Source organism: Marmota flaviventris, unplaced genomic scaffold (assembly GCF_047511675.1).
Source record: "Marmota flaviventris isolate mMarFla1 unplaced genomic scaffold, mMarFla1.hap1 Scaffold_611, whole genome shotgun sequence".
NCBI classification, from domain to species: Eukaryota; Metazoa; Chordata; class Mammalia; order Rodentia; family Sciuridae; genus Marmota; species Marmota flaviventris.
In genome coordinates, this window is record NW_027288409.1 from 1 (window position 1) to 18,638 (window position 18,638).

The 18,638-nt window shown below is 69.7% G+C and overlaps 16 non-coding genes across 16 annotated transcripts; 6 read left to right on the forward strand and 10 right to left on the reverse strand.

Moving 5' to 3' along the window:
- Positions 1 to 2,030: 2,030 nt before the first annotated feature.
- Trnae-cuc (transfer RNA glutamic acid (anticodon CUC)) lies at positions 2,031 to 2,102 on the reverse strand. Its single transcript has one exon. It is a non-coding gene; the product is annotated as a tRNA-Glu (tRNA).
- Positions 2,103 to 2,448: 346 nt separating this feature from the next.
- On the reverse strand, positions 2,449 to 2,520 carry Trnag-ucc (transfer RNA glycine (anticodon UCC)). The gene has a single exon. It is a non-coding gene; the product is annotated as a tRNA-Gly (tRNA).
- Positions 2,521 to 2,951: 431 nt separating this feature from the next.
- Positions 2,952 to 3,023, reverse strand: Trnad-guc (transfer RNA aspartic acid (anticodon GUC)). The gene has a single exon. It is a non-coding gene; the product is annotated as a tRNA-Asp (tRNA).
- A 504-nt stretch (positions 3,024 to 3,527) lies between these two features.
- Trnal-cag (transfer RNA leucine (anticodon CAG)) lies at positions 3,528 to 3,610 on the forward strand. The gene has a single exon. It is a non-coding gene; the product is annotated as a tRNA-Leu (tRNA).
- Positions 3,611 to 4,443: 833 nt separating this feature from the next.
- Trnag-gcc (transfer RNA glycine (anticodon GCC)) lies at positions 4,444 to 4,514 on the forward strand. Its single transcript has one exon. It is a non-coding gene; the product is annotated as a tRNA-Gly (tRNA).
- Positions 4,515 to 7,134: 2,620 nt separating this feature from the next.
- On the reverse strand, positions 7,135 to 7,206 carry Trnae-cuc (transfer RNA glutamic acid (anticodon CUC)). The gene has a single exon. It is a non-coding gene; the product is annotated as a tRNA-Glu (tRNA).
- A 346-nt stretch (positions 7,207 to 7,552) lies between these two features.
- On the reverse strand, positions 7,553 to 7,624 carry Trnag-ucc (transfer RNA glycine (anticodon UCC)). The gene has a single exon. It is a non-coding gene; the product is annotated as a tRNA-Gly (tRNA).
- A 431-nt stretch (positions 7,625 to 8,055) lies between these two features.
- On the reverse strand, positions 8,056 to 8,127 carry Trnad-guc (transfer RNA aspartic acid (anticodon GUC)). Its single transcript has one exon. It is a non-coding gene; the product is annotated as a tRNA-Asp (tRNA).
- Positions 8,128 to 8,631: 504 nt separating this feature from the next.
- Positions 8,632 to 8,714, forward strand: Trnal-cag (transfer RNA leucine (anticodon CAG)). Its single transcript has one exon. It is a non-coding gene; the product is annotated as a tRNA-Leu (tRNA).
- An 833-nt stretch (positions 8,715 to 9,547) lies between these two features.
- On the forward strand, positions 9,548 to 9,618 carry Trnag-gcc (transfer RNA glycine (anticodon GCC)). The gene has a single exon. It is a non-coding gene; the product is annotated as a tRNA-Gly (tRNA).
- Positions 9,619 to 12,238: 2,620 nt separating this feature from the next.
- Trnae-cuc (transfer RNA glutamic acid (anticodon CUC)) lies at positions 12,239 to 12,310 on the reverse strand. The gene has a single exon. It is a non-coding gene; the product is annotated as a tRNA-Glu (tRNA).
- An 848-nt stretch (positions 12,311 to 13,158) lies between these two features.
- Trnad-guc (transfer RNA aspartic acid (anticodon GUC)) lies at positions 13,159 to 13,230 on the reverse strand. The gene has a single exon. It is a non-coding gene; the product is annotated as a tRNA-Asp (tRNA).
- A 501-nt stretch (positions 13,231 to 13,731) lies between these two features.
- Trnal-cag (transfer RNA leucine (anticodon CAG)) lies at positions 13,732 to 13,813 on the forward strand. Its single transcript has one exon. It is a non-coding gene; the product is annotated as a tRNA-Leu (tRNA).
- An 830-nt stretch (positions 13,814 to 14,643) lies between these two features.
- Trnag-gcc (transfer RNA glycine (anticodon GCC)) lies at positions 14,644 to 14,714 on the forward strand. Its single transcript has one exon. It is a non-coding gene; the product is annotated as a tRNA-Gly (tRNA).
- A 3,031-nt stretch (positions 14,715 to 17,745) lies between these two features.
- Trnag-ucc (transfer RNA glycine (anticodon UCC)) lies at positions 17,746 to 17,820 on the reverse strand. The gene has a single exon. It is a non-coding gene; the product is annotated as a tRNA-Gly (tRNA).
- Positions 17,821 to 18,250: 430 nt separating this feature from the next.
- Positions 18,251 to 18,322, reverse strand: Trnad-guc (transfer RNA aspartic acid (anticodon GUC)). Its single transcript has one exon. It is a non-coding gene; the product is annotated as a tRNA-Asp (tRNA).
- Between the last annotated feature and the right edge of the window lie 316 nt (positions 18,323 to 18,638).

The following is an 18,638-nucleotide window of genomic DNA, read 5'->3' on the forward strand; positions in this document are numbered from 1 at the left end:
CACCCGGGGACCCCGGCCCACGTGCCTTCCCTACCCGCTTTTTCACACCTCACCTAGACACGCTCCCCCGCCCCCCAGCCCCCCACCCACCCCCGCACCCGCTCGTCGCTCTCGTCGCTTCCTTCCGCGCTCGGCACCCCTATCTCGGACGGGAGTGGGAGGGCCTCTCGGACCCGCGCCCAATACGGTTCGTGGGCGCCTCCTCCCCACAGACTGGCGTCGACAGTCCTACTTGGTCATCCCCGCGGACCCACGGACCCTGAGCCGACCGCTCACGGACCCCCGCCGTCCCGGCCTCCTTCGGACTCCTCAGTCCCGCCACCCGGACCGGGCAGACGGGCGCCAGGCCGGTTGACACGTACCCCCGCCCTCCCCCCCACAACACCCCCCCTGCGCACCCGCGGGCCGTCCGCCGGAACCCCGCCTCACCGACAGGCCGCGCTCCCTGCCCTTTCCACGCAGCCAGCGCTTCACCCACACAACCCCCAGTCCCGGCTAAGGCAACCGGCTCCCCACCTCTCAGCCCGCTGGCGCCTGGCACTGCGCGTGAAGACCCTGCGTCCTGCACTCTTTCCGTACCGTGGCCTTTGCCCGACCACCGCCAGGGTTGACCCCCGAGACAACGGTGGCTTCCTCTCGTCACTGTCACGCACTCACGATCCTCGGGCTTGGGAGCTTCCCCGGGACTGCTCCCCCCACCCCCACCCCGCCCCACGAAGGCAAGCCCGGGTATCCCAGCAGAGGCGGGCTGCCGACTAGGGGACCCGTCGTCCTCCAGAGAAGTCGGGCCAGCGCGCAGACTGGTGCCCCTTGCCTGGGCGTCCCCTTGGAAGCCAAGCAGAGTTCCAGCTGTTCCAGCAATGACTGAAAAGCCCCGCCGCTGGCTTTCGGCCCGGCCCACACAACGTGTCGTGAGCCGGGCTGGGCAGAGAAGGGATCAAGAGCTGGGGGGGGGGGAGTTCTCTGTTTGCTCCTGCACCCTTGAGACGGGGGCAGGGGGTAGGGGGCCGCGGGACTCCTTTCACACCCAGTGTCGGCTACAAGTCTATCCCGACACCCGTGAGTCGCCACCGGCTCCGGCCGGCCTGGCCCAAGGCGGTGGCCCCGCCGCCGACTCCGCCGCTCTGTGCTCTGGCTCGCCGGGCCTCTCCGGATTCCTTTTCGCGCCTGTCACTCCGGGGCAGCCTGACCCGGGTGTGGGCTCCCACCTGCTCTGCCGGCATCCCGGCCAAAGCCGCGGACACAGCTGGAGCGCAGACCCCAGTGGCGGCCGGGGTATCCGGGCCCTGCCACGCGGCCGACCCGGTCGGAGGAGATCCCCCAGGATGGGGAGCAGTGATGTGTCAGGCGCCAGGCTTGGCCTCGCCCAAGCAGCTCTGAGGAGGAATCCAGAACCTCTCCGGGGCCAGACACAAGAGCCAGCGAGTGGGTTCCCGAACCCGGCTCCTTTCGCCCGCCACCAGCGCCCCCGGTCACTGCCTGAGCACACGGGGCAGCAACAGAGAGGGTTTGTCACTAGGGGGCCCAGGCGCGCGGAGGAGCCGGGGGAAGACTCAAGTCTCCAGTCTCAGGTGCGCCCCCCCCAGGATAGGAGAGTTCTGGGGATGCGCTCACGTTCAAAGCTGATTGCAAGCTCGCCGGAGAGCAGGAGACTCAGCAGGCGCGAAGCCAAGAGGGTTTCTGGAGCAACTAAGATCACCGGCGGTCGGAGCGCGGCGTGCTCCCGCGCGCGCACACGGACTCCAGCGTAGGTGTGTCTTTGGGTGCTGGTGGTGGTGGTGCTGCTGGTGGTGGTGTACCCCCTGGCGGCCAGGGCCGGGAAGAACTGTCGCAAGCGGGCGACGGGCAAGGACGAGGGGGGAAAGTGAAAAGGCATAAACGTTGGGAGGGCTCAGAGTGGCAAGGATCAGTGAAGCTGGACGCCGCGTGTGGCGGGCGTCCATAAGGGTCCGTCTTCGGGACACGGGTGGTGTGAGCGAGCGGACCAAGGCCTTGGCCAAAAGGGGTGAGAGAGGAGGAAGAAGAAAGGCTTCCCTGACCGGGAATCGAACCCGGGCCGCGGCGGTGAGAGCGCCGAATCCTAACCACTAGACCACCAGGGAGCGTGGGGTGCCTTCACCACGCGCGTGCCATCTGGGGCCAGCGCCTCGGTCCCAAGTGCTGGGCGCTACCTGGGCACCTGGCGCGGTCCCCGTGGGTGCCCGTGGCTTCACATGGCAACCTGGTGCAGCCGCCCGCCACCGGCTGCCCCTTGATGCTGGGGGCACCCTCAAAAGAATGCAATGCTCGTCCTCCACCCTGCTTCGCCTCGCCTCGCCTGGGCTCCTTCCCCGCGTGCGCCCACCAGCAGGAGGACGCGCGCACTCACAGGCATGCTACCTCCCACCGAGCCCGCGGGGCCAGAGCCAGGTCGGCCGAGGCCCCGGCCTCGTCAAAAGGACGACTCGCTGCGTTGGCCGGGAATCGAACTCGGGTCAACTGCTTGGAAGGCAGCTATGCTCACCACTATACCACCAACGCCATCCGGCCGAGAGAGCCTCTCCGCGCTGGCCCCGGGCTGCCGAGCGGCGCCCCGAAGTCGTCGTGCCACCGCCGCCTCCTCTCCGGGGGGAGGCCCTGAACCAGCGCTGCGGGGCGAGGCCTGGGTCGGTCGGCTCAGGGTCTTCTCCCCTCCAGCGACCCAGCCCGTGCACTCTGGCTGGGAGCCCTTTTCCACACCCACGCGGGGCGCGGCCGTTGGTCTGTGGCGACAGAAGCTCCGGGCGAGGAGGAAGGCACGGATGCCTGGGGAGGGGTGTGGACGGGGGACCGTGAGGACGGCGTGCCAGGGACGAAGTGGCATCCTGCGCCCAACTGGAGAGCAGGGGGCGCCGAGGGCCGGCGGCGGCACGGAGAGCTAGAGGCCCGGGCGCAGCTGCGGCGGCGACCACCACCAAAAAGAGGGCGACTGCCTCCCCGTCGGGGAATCGAACCCCGGTCTCCCGCGTGACAGGCGGGGATACTCACCACTATACTAACGAGGACGGCGGCGCCCGCCGTCGTGGCGCCGGTCCCCTCTCCGACGCCTAGCCCGACCCCCTTGCCCCTGCCGGTCCACCGCCGGACGCCACGGAGGCACCCTCAAGGAGTTGGACACCACCTGGCCCTGGCCTTAGCCCACGCCCTGGCCCGGTGCCTGGTGCCCGGAGAACGACCCTATGCGCTCTGCCGGCTTCCCACTGGGCAGGCATCCCAGTGTCGGTGTAAGCAGGGGGGCCAGGGAGCTAGCGAGCACGGCGGCCGACAGGAGGAGGAGCACGATGCGCCGGGTGGGCTCCTGCCAGCACAGACGGTTAGTGGTACCTGGCCGGGCTCGGTGGGGGATGCGACCGCACCGATGCGCGGACTTGGCTTTCTCCCGGCGCACCAGGCCCGTCCGTCCGGCGCGCGCGCAGACCGCCGGGCACGGCGCACCACCGAGCCAGCCAAGGACACCTGCGCCAACGCCGGGTCCCAGCCAGGCGAGCCGCCACGCGCTCAGGCCCGCCGTCAGGATGGCTGAGCGGTCTAAGGCGCTGCGTTCAGGTCGCAGTCTCCCCTGGAGGCGTGGGTTCGAATCCCACTCCTGACAGGCCCACCTTTTGGCTGCCGCGCGGGCCCTTTCCGGATCTCTCCCGTGGGCAAAATCCGCCTCTGGGCCCCCGCCCGCCCGTCGCCTATCTCTCTCGGCCCTGCAGAGGACCCTGTTCCCGTCGTGCCAGACTTTGGCCGCCAGGCTCCTTCACTCCAGGGCCTTTCCAAACCACCCACGCCTGCCGGCCACTGCACAACACAGCAGTTCAGAGGTAGAGACCTCTCTGATCGCCACGCACCGTGGGGTCACCGGGCGTGGCAAGACAGCCCAGCCCCGGGACCATGGCCCTCGTGAGTGGTGGGGAGAGAACCCTAGAACCGGATCCCCACCGGTGACGGCCGAGCCGCGGCCACGACCCTACCACGAACCCCACGTGGGCAGCGGCTGCCTAATTCCTGCCCACCACGTCCGTGCTGGTTGGGGCCCGCCCCACCCGACCCGGGCTCGGCCCCTGCGACCGGGACTTCGCGGGTGGGCGGAGGCAGCCACCGAGCCACAGGTCCCCTGGCCTGATTGGGGTTCCCGTGAGGGCAAAGCCCGGACCGGCTCCTGGCTTCTTCAGGCGGCAGCGGACAAGGCCGTCTGGGGGGGCCTGGGCTGGCCCGGAAGGTGCAGGGATCCGGAGGTTCGCGCCAGCGCTTCGCGGGGGCACACGCACGCACACACCCCGCCGGCGGCCGGACCCCCGGGACCCCGGCAGGGTGCCTGGAGCCCCTCCTTTAGGAACGGCCCATCCAGCCCCCAACCCTCGGTCCCGGTCCCGAGCAGCAGCTCCTCACCGGAGGCGGTGACCACTGTCGGGCGGTTGCGTGGAGGCGCCTGCCATCGGTGCATGGGTGGTTCAGTGGTAGAATTCTCGCCTGCCACGCGGGAGGCCCGGGTTCGATTCCCGGCCCATGCAGCACTCGGTCCCCTTTTGGTCCCGCAGCCCCGACGTCTAGGCCGCCGCTGTGCACACCTCCCTGAGCCCGGACCCCACAGCCTGCGCTGCGCGCTCGCTCTGCCCTCTCTGCCCTCGAGCGCCGCGGCGGCCGCTCCGGTGCCTCTCTGACCGTTCCTTCCGTGCAGGCCCCATTCGCCCACCACCGGGCCAGACACCTGACTTCTCGGTGCTTCTCTCTCCGTTGCCTTAACCTCTGCTTCCATCACACTCATTTCGCTTCCATGGAAGCCGGCAGGCACCTCGCCCGCAGATCTACCGCGGGACACCAAGGCACCTCTCCCAAGAGTGACACGCCGGGCCCCTTAGGGACTCACGGCCTCCATTGCAGGGCACGAAGGATTCCAAAGGCCTTGCAGTGATATCATCCCGTTGGTCCCCGAAATCTCTCTCCTCGACCCCCACCCCGCCACAACTCTCACCGCTCCCCACCCACACCCACGCACACGTCGCCTGTTCCGAAATCACTCTGTTGGGGGGGGGGGGGGCCGCGGGGGACCCTGCTTGGCCCTTGTGCGTTGCGGCTCTTTGCATCTGGATCGCAAGCACCCGGGGACCCCGGCCCACGTGCCTTCCCTACCCGCTTTTTCACACCTCACCTAGACACGCTCCCCCGCCCCCCAGCCCCACCCCACCCCCGCACCCGCTCGTCGCTCTCGTCGCTTCCTTCCGCGCTCGGCACCCCTATCTCGGACGGGAGTGGGAGGGCCTCTCGGACCCGCGCCCAATACGGTTCGTGGGCGCCTCCTCCCCACAGACTGGCGTCGACAGTCCTACTTGGTCATCCCCGCGGACCCACGGACCCTGAGCCGACCGCTCACGGACCCCCGCCGTCCCGGCCTCCTTCGGACTCCTCAGTCCCGCCACCCGGACCGGGCAGACGGGCGCCAGGCCGGTTGACACGTACCCCCGCCCTCCCCCCCACAACACCCCCCCTGCGCACCCGCGGGCCGTCCGCCGGAACCCCGCCTCACCGACAGGCCGCGCTCCCTGCCCTTTCCACGCAGCCAGCGCTTCACCCACACAACCCCCAGTCCCGGCTAAGGCAACCGGCTCCCCACCTCTCAGCCCGCTGGCGCCTGGCACTGCGCGTGAAGACCCTGCGTCCTGCACTCTTTCCGTACCGTGGCCTTTGCCCGACCACCGCCAGGGTTGACCCCCGAGACAACGGTGGCTTCCTCTCGTCACTGTCACGCACTCACGATCCTCGGGCTTGGGAGCTTCCCCGGGACTGCTCCCCCCACCCCCACCCCGCCCCACGAAGGCAAGCCCGGGTATCCCAGCAGAGGCGGGCTGCCGACTAGGGGACCCGTCGTCCTCCAGAGAAGTCGGGCCAGCGCGCAGACTGGTGCCCCTTGCCTGGGCGTCCCCTTGGAAGCCAAGCAGAGTTCCAGCTGTTCCAGCAATGACTGAAAAGCCCCGCCGCTGGCTTTCGGCCCGGCCCACACAACGTGTCGTGAGCCGGGCTGGGCAGAGAAGGGATCAAGAGCTGGGGGGGGGGGGCGGGAGTTCTCTGTTTGCTCCTGCACCCTTGAGACGGGGGCAGGGGGTAGGGGGCCGCGGGACTCCTTTCACACCCAGTGTCGGCTACAAGTCTATCCCGACACCCGTGAGTCGCCACCGGCTCCGGCCGGCCTGGCCCAAGGCGGTGGCCCCGCCGCCCGACTCCGCCGCTCTGTGCTCTGGCTCGCCGGGCCTCTCCGGATTCCTTTTCGCGCCTGTCACTCCCGGGCAGCCTGACCCGGGTGTGGGCTCCCACCTGCTCTGCCGGCATCCCGGCCAAAGCCGCGGACACAGCTGGAGCGCAGACCCCAGTGGCGGCCGGGGTATCCGGGCCCTGCCACGCGGCCGACCCGGTCGGAGGAGATCCCCCAGGATGGGGAGCAGTGATGTGTCAGGCGCCAGGCTTGGCCTCGCCCAAGCAGCTCTGAGGAGGAATCCAGAACCTCTCCGGGGCCAGACACAAGAGCCAGCGAGTGGGTTCCCGAACCCGGCTCCTTTCGCCCGCCACCAGCGCCCCCGGTCACTGCCTGAGCACACGGGGCAGCAACAGAGAGGGTTTGTCACTAGGGGGCCCAGGCGCGCGAAGGAGCCGGGGGAAGACTCAAGTCTCCAGTCTCAGGTGCGCCCCCCCCAGGATAGGAGAGTTCTGGGGATGCGCTCACGTTCAAAGCTGATTGCAGGCTCGCCGGAGAGCAGGAGACTCAGCAGGCGCGAAGCCAAGAGGGTTTCTGGAGCAACTAAGATCACCGGCGGTCGGAGCGCGGCGTGCTCCCGCGCGCGCACACGGACTCCAGCGTAGGTGTGTCTTTGGGTGCTGGTGGTGGTGGTGCTGCTGGTGGTGGTGTACCCCCTGGCGGCCAGGGCCGGGAAGAACTGTCGCAAGCGGGCGACGGGCAAGGACGAGGGGGGAAAGTGAAAAGGCATAAACGTTGGGAGGGCTCAGAGTGGCAAGGATCAGTGAAGCTGGACGCCGCGTGTGGCGGGCGTCCATAAGGGTCCGTCTTCGGGACACGGGTGGTGTGAGCGAGCGGACCAAGGCCTTGGCCAAAAGGGGTGAGAGAGGAGGAAGAAGAAAGGCTTCCCTGACCGGGAATCGAACCCGGGCCGCGGCGGTGAGAGCGCCGAATCCTAACCACTAGACCACCAGGGAGCGTGGGGTGCCTTCACCACGCGCGTGCCATCTGGGGCCAGCGCCTCGGTCCCAAGTGCTGGGCGCTACCTGGGCACCTGGCGCGGTCCCCGTGGGTGCCCGTGGCTTCACATGGCAACCTGGTGCAGCCGCCCGCCACCGGCTGCCCCTTGATGCTGGGGGCACCCTCAAAAGAATGCAATGCTCGTCCTCCACCCTGCTTCGCCTCGCCTCGCCTGGGCTCCTTCCCCGCGTGCGCCCACCAGCAGGAGGACGCGCGCACTCACAGGCATGCTACCTCCCACCGAGCCCGCGGGGCCAGAGCCAGGTCGGCCGAGGCCCCGGCCTCGTCAAAAGGACGACTCGCTGCGTTGGCCGGGAATCGAACCCGGGTCAACTGCTTGGAAGGCAGCTATGCTCACCACTATACCACCAACGCCATCCGGCCGAGAGAGCCTCTCCGCGCTGGCCCCGGGCTGCCGAGCGGCGCCCCGAAGTCGTCGTGCCACCGCCGCCTCCTCTCCGGGGGGAGGCCCTGAACCAGCGCTGCGGGGCGAGGCCTGGGTCGGCCGGCTCAGGGTCTTCTCCCCTCCAGCGACCCAGCCCGTGCACTCTGGCTGGGAGCCCTTTTCCACACCCACGCGGGGCGCGGCCGTTGGTCTGTGGCGACAGAAGCTCCGGGCGAGGAGGAAGGCACGGATGCCTGGGGAGGGGTGTGGACGGGGGACCGTGAGGACGGCGTGCCAGGGACGAAGTGGCATCCTGCGCCCAACTGGAGAGCAGGGGGCGCCGAGGGCCGGCGGCGGCACGGAGAGCTAGAGGCCCGGGCGCAGCTGCGGCGGCGACCACCACCAAAAAGAGGGCGACTGCCTCCCCGTCGGGGAATCGAACCCCGGTCTCCCGCGTGACAGGCGGGGATACTCACCACTATACTAACGAGGACGGCGGCGCCCGCCGTCGTGGCGCCGGTCCCCTCTCCGACGCCTAGCCCGACCCCCTTGCCCCTGCCGGTCCACCGCCGGACGCCACGGAGGCACCCTCAAGGAGTTGGACACCACCTGGCCCTGGCCTTAGCCCACGCCCTGGCCCGGTGCCTGGTGCCCGGAGAACGACCCTGTGCGCTCTGCCGGCTTCCCACTGCGCGGGCATCCCAGTGTCGGTGTAAGCAGGGGGGCCAGGGAGCTAGCGAGCACGGCGGCCGACAGGAGGAGGAGCACGATGCGCCGGGTGGGCTCCTGCCAGCACAGACGGTTAGTGGTACCTGGCCGGGCTCGGTGGGGGATGCGACCGCACCGATGCGCGGACTTGGCTTTCTCCCGGCGCGCCAGGCCCGTCCGTCCGGCGCGCGCGCAGACCGCCGGGCACGGCGCACCACCGAGCCAGCCAAGGACACCTGCGCCAACGCCGGGTCCCAGCCAGGCGAGCCGCCACGCGCTCAGGCCCGCCGTCAGGATGGCCGAGCGGTCTAAGGCGCTGCGTTCAGGTCGCAGTCTCCCCTGGAGGCGTGGGTTCGAATCCCACTCCTGACAGGCCCACCTTTTGGCTGCCGCGCGGGCCCTTTCCGGATCTCTCCCGTGGGCAAAATCCGCCTCTGGGCCCCCGCCCGCCCGTCGCCTATCTCTCTCGGCCCTGCAGAGGACCCTGTTCCCGTCGTGCCAGACTGTGGCCGCCAGGCTCCTTCACTCCAGGGCCTTTCCAAACCACCCACGCCTGCCGGCCACTGCACAACACAGCAGTTCAGAGGTAGAGACCTCTCTGATCGCCACGCACCGTGGGGTCACCGGGCGTGGCAAGACAGCCCAGCCCCGGGACCATGGCCCTCGTGAGTGGCGGGGAGAGAACCCTAGAACCGGATCCCCACCGGTGACGGCCGAGCCGCGGCCACGACCCTACCACGAACCCCACGTGGGCAGCGGCTGCCTAATTCCTGCCCACCACGTCCGTGCTGGTTGGGGCCCGCCCCACCCGACCCGGGCTCGGCCCCTGCGACCGGGACTTCGCGGGTGGGCGGAGGCAGCCACCGAGCCACAGGTCCCCTGGCCTGATTGGGGTTCCCGTGAGGGCAAAGCCCGGACCGGCTCCTGGCTTCTTCAGGCGGCAGCGGACAAGGCCGTCTGGGGGGGCCTGGGCTGGCCCGGAAGGTGCAGGGATCCGGAGGTTCGCGCCAGCGCTTCGCGGGGGCACACGCACGCACACACCCCGCCGGCGGCCGGACCCCCGGGACCCCGGCAGGGTGCCTGGAGCCCCTCCTTTAGGAACGGCCCATCCAGCCCCCAACCCTCGGTCCCGGTCCCGAGCAGCAGCTCCTCACCGGAGGCGGTGACCACTGTCGGGCGGTTGCGTGGAGGCGCCTGCCATCGGTGCATGGGTGGTTCAGTGGTAGAATTCTCGCCTGCCACGCGGGAGGCCCGGGTTCGATTCCCGGCCCATGCAGCACTCGGTCCCCTTTTGGTCCCGCAGCCCCGACGTCTAGGCCGCCGCTGTGCACACCTCCCTGAGCCCGGACCCCACAGCCTGCGCTGCGCGCTCGCTCTGCCCTCTCTGCCCTCGAGCGCCGCGGCGGCCGCTCCGGTGCCTCTCTGACCGTTCCTTCCGTGCAGGCCCCATTCGCCCACCACCGGGCCAGACACCTGACTTCTCGGTGCTTCTCTCTCCGTTGCCTTAACCTCTGCTTCCATCACACTCATTTCGCTTCCATGGAAGCCGGCAGGCACCTCGCCCGCAGATCTACCGCGGGACACCAAGGCACCTCTCCCAAGAGTGACACGCCGCGGCCCCTTAGGGACTCACGGCCTCCATTGCAGGGCACGAAGGATTCCAAAGGCCTTGCAGTGATATCATCCCGTTGGTCCCCGAAATCTCTCTCCTCGACCCCCACCCCGCCACAACTCTCACCGCTCCCCACCCACACCCACGCACACGTCGCCTGTTCCGAAATCACTCTGTTGGGGGGGGGGGCCGCGGGGGACCCTGCTTGGCCCTTGTGCGTTGCGGCTCTTTGCATCTGGATCGCAAGCACCCGGGGACCCCGGCCCACGTGCCTTCCCTACCCGCTTTTTCACACCTCACCTAGACACGCTCCCCCGCCCCCCAGCCCCACCCCACCCCCGCACCCGCTCGTCGCTCTCGTCGCTTCCTTCCGCGCTCGGCACCCCTATCTCGGACGGGAGTGGGAGGGCCTCTCGGACCCGCGCCCAATACGGTTCGTGGGCGCCTCCTCCCCACAGACTGGCGTCGACAGTCCTACTTGGTCATCCCCGCGGACCCACGGACCCTGAGCCGACCGCTCACGGACCCCCGCCGTCCCGGCCTCCTTCGGACTCCTCAGTCCCGCCACCCGGACCGGGCAGACGGGCACCAGGCCGGTTGACACGTACCCCCGCCCTCCCCCCCACAACACCCCCCCTGCGCACCCGCGGGCCGTCCGCCGGAACCCCGCCTCACCGACAGGCCGCGCTCCCTGCCCTTTCCACGCAGCCAGCGCTTCACCCACACAACCCCCAGTCCCGGCTAAGGCAACCGGCTCCCCACCTCTCAGCCCGCTGGCGCCTGGCACTGCGCGTGAAGACCCTGCGTCCTGCACTCTTTCCGTACCGTGGCCTTTGCCCGACCACCGCCAGGGTTGACCCCCGAGACAACGGTGGCTTCCTCTCGTCACTGTCACGCACTCACGATCCTCGGGCTTGGGAGCTTCCCCGGGACTGCTCCCCCCACCCCCACCCCGCCCCACGAAGGCAAGCCCGGGTATCCCAGCAGAGGCGGGCTGCCGACTAGGGGACCCGTCGTCCTCCAGAGAAGTCGGGCCAGCGCGCAGACTGGTGCCCCTTGCCTGGGCGTCCCCTTGGAAGCCAAGCAGAGTTCCAGCTGTTCCAGCAATGACTGAAAAGCCCCGCCGCTGGCTTTCGGCCCGGCCCACACAACGTGTCGTGAGCCGGGCTGGGCAGAGAAGGGATCAAGAGCTGGGGGGGGGGGGGGCGGGAGTTCTCTGTTTGCTCCTGCACCCTTGAGACGGGGGCAGGGGGTAGGGGGCCGCGGGACTCCTTTCACACCCAGTGTCGTCTACAAGTCTATCCCGACACCCGTGAGTCGCCACCGGCTCCGGCCGGCCTGGCCCAAGGCGGTGGCCCCGCCGCCCGACTCCGCCGCTCTGTGCTCTGGCTCGCCGGGCCTCTCCGGATTCCTTTTCGCGCCTGTCACTCCCGGGCAGCCTGACCCGGGTGTGGGCTCCCACCTGCTCTGCCGGCATCCCGGCCAAAGCCGCGGACACAGCTGGAGCGCAGACCCCAGTGGCGGCCGGGGTATCCGGGCCCTGCCACGCGGCCGACCCGGTCGGAGGAGATCCCCCAGGATGGGGAGCAGTGATGTGTCAGGCGCCAGGCTTGGCCTCGCCCAAGCAGCTCTGAGGAGGAATCCAGAACCTCTCCGGGGCCAGACACAAGAGCCAGCGAGTGGGTTCCCGAACCCGGCTCCTTTCGCCCGCCACCAGCGCCCCCGGTCACTGCCTGAGCACACGGGGCAGCAACAGAGAGGGTTTGTCACTAGGGGGCCCAGGCGCGCGAAGGAGCCGGGGGAAGACTCAAGTCTCCAGTCTCAGGTGCGCCCCCCCCAGGATAGGAGAGTTCTGGGGATGCGCTCACGTTCAAAGCTGATTGCAGGCTCGCCGGAGAGCAGGAGACTCAGCAGGCGCGAAGCCAAGAGGGTTTCTGGAGCAACTAAGATCACCGGCGGTCGGAGCGCGGCGTGCTCCCGCGCGCGCACACGGACTCCAGCGTAGGTGTGTCTTTGGGTGCTGGTGGTGGTGGTGCTGCTGGTGGTGGTGTACCCCCTGGCGGCCAGGGCCGGGAAGAACTGTCGCAAGCGGGCGACGGGCAAGGACGAGGGGGGAAAGTGAAAAGGCATAAACGTTGGGAGGGCTCAGAGTGGCAAGGATCAGTGAAGCTGGACGCCGCGTGTGGCGGGCGTCCATAAGGGTCCGTCTTCGGGACACGGGTGGTGTGAGCGAGCGGACCAAGGCCTTGGCCAAAAGGGGTGAGAGAGGAGGAAGAAGAAAGGCTTCCCTGACCGGGAATCGAACCCGGGCCGCGGCGGTGAGAGCGCCGAATCCTAACCACTAGACCACCAGGGAGCGTGGGGTGCCTTCACCACGCGCGTGCCATCTGGGGCCAGCGCCTCGGTCCCAAGTGCTGGGCGCTACCTGGGCACCTGGCGCGGTCCCCGTGGGTGCCCGTGGCTTCACATGGCAACCTGGTGCAGCCGCCCGCCACCGGCTGCCCCTTGATGCTGGGGGCACCCTCAAAAGAATGCAATGCTCGTCCTCCACCCTGCTTCGCCTCGCCTCGCCTGGGCTCCTTCCCCGCGTGCGCCCACCAGCAGGAGGACGCGCGCACTCACAGGCATGCTACCTCCCACCGAGCCCGCGGGGCCAGAGCCAGGTCGGCCGAGGCCCCGGCCTCGTCAAAAGGACGACTCGCTGCGTTGGCCGGGAATCGAACCCGGGTCAACTGCTTGGAGGCAGCTATGCTCACCACTATACCACCAACGCCATCCGGCCGAGAGAGCCTCTCCGCGCTGGCCCCGGGCTGCCGAGCGGCGCCCCGAAGTCGTCGTGCCACCGCCGCCTCCTCTCCGGGGGGAGGCCCTGAACCAGCGCTGCGGGGCGAGGCCTGGGTCGGCCGGCTCAGGGTCTTCTCCCCTCCAGCGACCCAGCCCGTGCACTCTGGCTGGGAGCCCTTTTCCACACCCACGCGGGGCGCGGCCGTTGGTCTGTGGCGACAGAAGCTCCGGGCGAGGAGGAAGGCACGGATGCCTGGGGAGGGGTGTGGACGGGGGACCGTGAGGACGGCGTGCCAGGGACGAAGTGGCATCCTGCGCCCAACTGGAGAGCAGGGGGCGCCGAGGGCCGGCGGCGGCACGGAGAGCTAGAGGCCCGGGCGCAGCTGCGGCGGCGACCACCACCAAAAAGAGGGCGACTGCCTCCCCGTCGGGGAATCGAACCCCGGTCTCCCGCGTGACAGGCGGGGATACTCACCACTATACTAACGAGGACGGCGGCGCCCGCCGTCGTGGCGCCGGTCCCCTCTCCGACGCCTAGCCCGACCCCCTTGCCCCTGCCGGTCCACCGCCGGACGCCACGGAGGCACCCTCAAGGAGTTGGACACCACCTGGCCCTGGCCTTAGCCCACGCCCTGGCCCGGTGCCTGGTGCCCGGAGAACGACCCTGTGCGCTCTGCCGGCTTCCCACTGCGCGGGCATCCCAGTGTCGGTGTAAGCAGGGGGCCAGGGAGCTAGCGAGCACGGCGGCCGACAGGAGGAGGAGCACGATGCGCCGGGTGGGCTCCTGCCAGCACAGACGGTTAGTGGTACCTGGCCGGGCTCGGTGGGGGATGCGACCGCACCGATGCGCGGACTTGGCTTTCTCCCGGCGCGCCAGGCCCGTCCGTCCGGCGCGCGCGCAGACCGCCGGGCACGGCGCACCACCGAGCCAGCCAAGGACACCTGCGCCAACGCCGGGTCCCAGCCAGGCGAGCCGCCACGCGCTCAGGCCGCGTCAGGATGGCCGAGCGGTCTAAGCGCTGCGTTCAGGTCGCAGTCTCCCCTGGAGGCGTGGGTTCGAATCCCACTCCTGACAGGCCCACCTTTTGGCTGCCGCGCGGGCCCTTCCGGATCTCTCCCGTGGCAAATCCGCTCTGGGCCCCCGCCCGCCCGTCGCCTATCTCTCTCGGCCCTGCAGAGGACCCTGTTCCCGTCGTGCCAGACTGTGGCCGCCAGGCTCCTTCACTCCAGGGCCTTTCCAAAACACCCACGCCTGCCGGCCACTGCACAACACAGCAGTTCAGAGGTAGAGACCTCTCTGATCGCCACGCACCGTGGGGTCACCGGGCGTGGCAAGACAGCCCAGCCCCGGGACCATGGCCCTCGTGAGTGGCGGGGAGAGAACCCTAGAACCCGGATCCCCACCGGTGACGGCCGAGCCGCGGCCACGACCCTACCACGAACCCCACGTGGGCAGCGGCTGCCTAATTCCTGCCCACCACGTCCGTGCTGGTTGGGGCCCGCCCCACCCGACCCGGGCTCGGCCCCTGCGACCGGGACTTCGCGGGTGGGCGGAGGCAGCCACCGAGCCACAGGTCCCCTGGCCTGATTGGGGTTCCCGTGAGGGCAAAGCCCGGACCGGCTCCTGGCTTCTTCAGGCGGCAGCGGACAAGGCCGTCTGGGGGGGCCTGGGCTGGCCCGGAAGGTGCAGGGATCCGGAGGTTCGCGCCAGCGCTTCGCGGGGGCACACGCACGCACACACCCCGCCGGCGGCCGGACCCCCGGGACCCCGGCAGGGTGCCTGGAGCCCCTCCTTTAGGAACGGCCCATCCAGCCCCCAACCCTCGGTCCCGGTCCCGAGCAGCAGCTCCTCACCGGAGGCGGTGACCACTGTCGGGCGGTTGCGTGGAGGCGCCTGCCATCGGTGCATGGGTGGTTCAGTGGTAGAATTCTCGCCTGCCACGCGGGAGGCCCGGGTTCGATTCCCGGCCCATGCAGCACTCGGTCCCCTTTTGGTCCCGCAGCCCCGACGTCTAGGCCGCCGCTGTGCACACCTCCCTGAGCCCGGACCCCACAGCCTGCGCTGCGCGCTCGCTCTGCCCTCTCTGCCCTCGAGCGCCGCGGCGGCCGCTCCGGTGCCTCTCTGACCGTTCCTTCCGTGCAGGCCCCATTCGCCCACCACCGGGCCAGACACCTGACTTCTCGGTGCTTCTCTCTCCGTTGCCTTAACCTCTGCTTCCATCACACTCATTTCGCTTCCATGGAAGCCGGCAGGCACCTCGCCCGCAGATCTACCGCGGGACACCAAGGCACCTCTCCCAAGAGTGACACGCCGCGGCCCCTTAGGGACTCACGGCCTCCATTGCAGGGCACGAAGGATTCCAAAGGCCTTGCAGTGATATCATCCCGTTGGTCCCCGAAATCTCTCTCCTCGACCCCACACCCCGCCACAACTCTCACCGCTCCCACCCACACCCACGCACACGTCGCCTGTTCCGAAATCACTCTGTTGGGGGGGGGGGGGGCCGCGGGGGGACCCTGCTTGGCCCTTGTGCGTTGCGGCTCTTTGCATCTGGATCGCAAGCACCCCGGGGACCCCGGCCCACGTGCCTTCCCTACCCGCTTTTTCACACCTCACCTAGACACGCTCCCCGCCCCCCAGCCCCACCCCACCCCCGCACCCGCTCGTCGCTCTCGTCGCTTCCTTCCGCGCTCGGCACCCCTATCTCGGACGGGAGTGGGAGGGCCTCTCGGACCCGCGCCCAATACGGTTCGTGGGCGCCTCCTCCCCACAGACTGGCGTCGACAGTCCTACTTGGTCATCCCCGCGGACCCACGGACCCTGAGCCGACCGCTCACGGACCCCGCCGTCCCGGCCTCCTTCGGACTCCTCAGTCCCGCCACCCGGACCGGGCAGACGGGCGCCAGGCCGGTTGACACGTACCCCCGCCCTCCCCCCCACAACACCCCCCTGCGCACCCGCGGGCCGTCCGCCGGAACCCCGCCTCACCGACAGGCCGCGCTCCCTGCCCTTTCCACGCAGCCAGCGCTTCACCCACACAACCCCCAGTCCCGGCTAAGGCAACCGGCTCCCACCTCTCAGCCCGCTGGCGCCTGGCACTGCGCGTGAAGACCCTGCGTCCTGCACTCTTTCCGTACCGTGGCCTTTGCCCGACCACCACCAGGGTTGACCCCCGAGACAACGGTGGCTTCCTCTCGTCACTGTCACGCACTCACGATCCTCGGGCCTTGGGAGCTTCCCGGGACTGCTCCCCCCACCCCCACCCCGCCCCCACGAAGGCAAGCCCGGGTATCCCAGCAGAGGCGGGCTGCCGACTATGGGACCCGTCGTCCTCCAGAGAAGTCGGGCCAGCGCGCAGACTGGTGCCCCTTGCCTGGGCGTCCCCTTGGAAGCCAAGCAGAGTTCCAGCTGTTCCAGCAATGACTGAAAAGCCCCACCGCTGGCTTTCGGCCCGGCCCACACAACGTGTCGTGAGCCGGGCTGGGCAGAGAAGGGATCCAAGAGCTGGGGGGGGGGGGGGGCGGGAGTTCTCTGTTTGCTCCTGCACCCTTGAGACGGGGGCAGGGGGTAGGGGGCCGCGGGACTCCTTTCACACCCAGTGTCGTCTACAAGTCTATCCCGACACCCGTGAGTCGCCACCGCTCCGGCCGGCCTGGCCCAAGGCGGTGGCCCCGCCCCCGACTCCGCCGCTCTGTGCTCTGGCTCGCCGGGCCTCTCCGGATTCCTTTTCGCGCCTGTCACTCCCGGGCAGCCTGACCCGGGTGTGGGCTCCCACCTGCTCTGCCGGCATCCCGGCCAAAGCCGCGGACACAGCTGGAGCGCAGACCCCAGTGGCGGCCGGGGTATCCGGGCCCTGCCACGCGGCCGACCCGGTCGGAGGAGATCCCCCAGGATGGGGAGCAGTGATGTGTCAGGCGCCAGGCTTGGCCTCGCCCCAAGCAGCTCTGAGGAGGAATCCAGAACCTCTCCGGGGCCAGACACAAGAGCCAGCGAGTGGGTTCCCGAACCCGGCTCCTTTCGCCCGCCACCAGCGCCCCCGGTCACTGCCTGAGCACACGGGGCAGCAACAGAGAGGGTTTGTCACTAGGGGGCCCAGGCGCGCGAAGGAGCCGGGGGAAGACTCAAGTCTCCAGTCTCAGGTGCGCCCCCCCCAGGATAGGAGAGTTCTGGGGATGCGCTCACGTTCAAAGCTGATTGCAGGCTCGCCGGAGAGCAGGAGACTCAGCAGGCGCGAAGCCAAGAGGGTTTCTGGAGCAACTAAGATCACCGGCGGTCGGAAGCGCGGCGTGCTCCCGCGCGCGCACACGGACTCCAGCGTAGGTGTGTCTTTGGGTGCTGGTGGTGGTGGTGCTGCTGGTGGTGGTGTACCCCCTGGCGGCCAGGGCCGGGAAGAACTGTCGCAAGCGGGCGACGGGCAAGGACGAGGGGGAAAGTGAAAAGGCATAAACGTTGGGAGGGCTCAGAGTGGCAAGGATCAGTGAAGCTGGACGCCGCGTGTGGCGGGCGTCCATAAGGGTCCGTCTTCGGACACGGGTGGTGTGAGCGAGCGGACCAAGGCCTTGGCCAAAAGGGGTGAGAGAGGAGGAAGAAGAAAGGCTCCGACCGGGAATCGACCCGGGCCGCGGCGGTGAGAGCGCCGAATCCTAACCACTAGACCACCAGGGAGCGTGGGGTGCCTTCACCACGCGCGTGCCATCTGGGGCCAGCGCCTCGGTCCCAAGTGCTGGGCGCTACCTGGGCACTGGCGCGGTCCCCGTGGGTGCCCGTGGCTTCACATGGCAACCTGGTGCAGCCGCCCGCCACCGGCTGCCCTTGATGCTGGGGGCACCCTCAAAAGAATGCAATGCTCGTCCTCCACCCTGCTTCGCCTCGCCTCGCCTGGGCTCCTTCCCCGCGTGCGCCCACCAGCAGGAGGACGCGCGCACTCACAGGCATGCTACCTCCCACCGAGCCCGCGGGGCCAGAGCCAGGTCGGCCGAGGCCCCGGCCTCGTCAAAAGGACGACTCGCTGCGTTGGCCGGGAATCGAACCCGGGTCAACTGCTTGGAAGGCAGCTATGCTCACCACTATACCACCACGCCATCCGGCCGAGAGAGCCTCTCCGCGCTGGCCCGGGCTGCCGAGCGGCGCCCCGAAGTCGTCGTGCCACCGCCGCCTCCTCTCCGGGGGGAGGCCCTGAACCAGCGCTGCGGGGCGAGGCCGGGGTCGGCCGGCTCAGGGTCTTTCTCCCCTCCAGCGACCCAGCCCGTGCACTCTGGCTGGGAGCCCTTTTCCACACCCACGCGGGGCGCGGCCGTTGGTCTGTGGCGACAGAAGCTCCGGGCGAGGAGGAAGGGCACGGATGCTGGGGAGGGGTGTGGACGGGGGACCGTGAGGACGGCGTGCCAGGGACGAAGTGGCATCCTGCGCCCAACTGGAGAGCAGGGGGCGCCGAGGGCCGGCGGCGGCACGGAGAGCTAGAGGCCCGGGCGCAGCTGCGGCGGCGACCACCACCAAAAAGAGGGCGACTGCCTCCCCGTCGGGGAATCGAACCCCGGTCTCCCGCGTGACAGGCGGGGATACTCACCACTATACTAACGAGGACGGCGGCGCCCGCCGTCGTGGCGCCGGTCCCCTCTCCGACGCCTAGCCCGACCCCCTTGCCCCTGCCGGTCCACCGCCGGACGCCACGGAGGCACCCTCAAGGAGTTGGACACCACCTGGCCCTGGCCTTAGCCCACGCCCTGGCCCGGTGCCTGGTGCCCGGAGAACGACCCTGTGCGCTCTGCCGGCTTCCCACTGCGCGGGCATCCAGTGTCGGTGTAAGCAGGGGGGCCAGGGAGCTAGCGAGCACGGCGGCCGACAGGAGGAGGAGCACGATGCGCCGGGTGGGCTCCTGCCAGCACAGACGGGTTAGTGG